The sequence below is a fragment of the Pygoscelis adeliae genome, unplaced genomic scaffold (assembly GCF_000699105.1).
Source record: "Pygoscelis adeliae isolate BGI_AS28 unplaced genomic scaffold, ASM69910v1 Scaffold14, whole genome shotgun sequence".
Taxonomy (NCBI): Eukaryota; Metazoa; Chordata; class Aves; order Sphenisciformes; family Spheniscidae; genus Pygoscelis; species Pygoscelis adeliae.
In genome coordinates this window covers 14,055,996-14,057,603 of record NW_008825109.1, presented here as the reverse complement: position 1 = coordinate 14,057,603, position 1,608 = coordinate 14,055,996, and positions in this window count along the sequence as shown.

Here is a 1,608-nt window from a genome sequence, read left to right as displayed (position 1 = left end):
AGCAGTGTTTACACAGAGTCAAGGCCTTTTCTGCTTCTCACCCCACCCCACCAGTGAGTAGGCTGGGGGTGCACAAGAAGGTGGGAGGGGACACAGCTGAGACAGCTGACCCCAACTGACCAAAGGGGTATTCCACACCATATGATGTCATGCTCAGCATATAAAGCTGCGGGAAGAAGAAGGAAGGGGGGGACGTTTGGAGTGATGGCATTTGTCTTCCCAAGTAACCGTTATGCATGATGGAGCCCTGCTTTCCTGGAGGTGGCTGAACACCTGCCTGCCGATGGGAAGTAATGAATGAATTCCTTGTTTTGTTTTGCTTGTGTGCACAGCTTTTACTTTACCTATTAAACTGTCTTTACTCAACCAATGATTTTTCTCACTTTACTCTTCCAATTCTGTCCCTCATCCCACTGGAGGGGAGTGAGCGAGCAGCTGTGTGCCGCTTAGTTGCTGGCTGGGGGTAAACCACACCACCATATAATGAAGTAGTAAAGCTACAGTTTTTCTTGTAAATGTATGCGTACCACCATTGTTCCTCAACAAAGCCCTGAAGAATTATGTAACAGATATATAATTAAAGAGTTTTCATGGTCCTCTATTCTACCTATATAAAAAAAAAATCTTTTTAGCTGCCTGTTTAAAGAGAGTGAAAAAGGATCATACAAAAAGTATTATGATTTGGCAGTTTTACATACTTCAGGTAGCAAACTGGTCTCCAATGATCATAGATTTAGCCTGTTTATACAAAATGGATTTCAGTATGTATATTTCAGCCAACTTTTCTGAATGCAAAAAAAAATTTAGGGTTATGTATGTAGTCTGAACTTTTAAACTGCCATTTCCCAGGAGTTTAACAAGAATTTATAAATAGCAACACCTTAAAGGTAGAAGGTTATGAGGGAGATAGATTGGTGGAGCCGCCCCCTACCATCCCTGAGGCAAAGGCAGCAGATGGAGGCTCCACGAGAAGCAGAGGATCCCCTGCCTTCTTGCCACCAGGTAGAAAGAGGGGACCTAAGTGACAGGGGGGAATGGAAACAGGTCCCTGCTCGGGGTGCCAGGCGAACCCCCGCCCGGCCTCCCTCACCTTCCTGGTTACCCTTACACAACAGATATAGGGCTCTGGAACTTGAGGGCCAGGCAAACGAGGATGTAGACGAAGGTCCATCCAGGAGGTTGCCTAGAGTGAGGCAGTCAGCCCCACGCGTTATGACTGCCTCTGCCAAGAAAAATAGGAGGGTGATTGTCATAGGCGATTCCCTTCTGAGGGGAACAGAGGGCCCTATATGCTGACCAGACCCGTCCCACAGGGAAGTCCCTGGTCTGATACGGCCTGGTGCCTGACTGCTACCCGCTGTTGGTTATACAGGCTGGCAGTGACGAGGTTGCAGAGAGAAGTCCTGAGGCAATCAAAAGGGACTTCAGGACACTGGGGTGACGGGTTGAAGGATCGGGAGCACAGGTAGTGTTTTCCTCAATCCCTACAGTGGCAGGGAAGGACACTGGAAGGAACAAGAAAACACACCTAATCAACACGTGGCTCAGGGGCTGGTGCCATCAGAGGAATTTTGGCTTTCTTGATCATGGGGAGGTTTACACGGCACC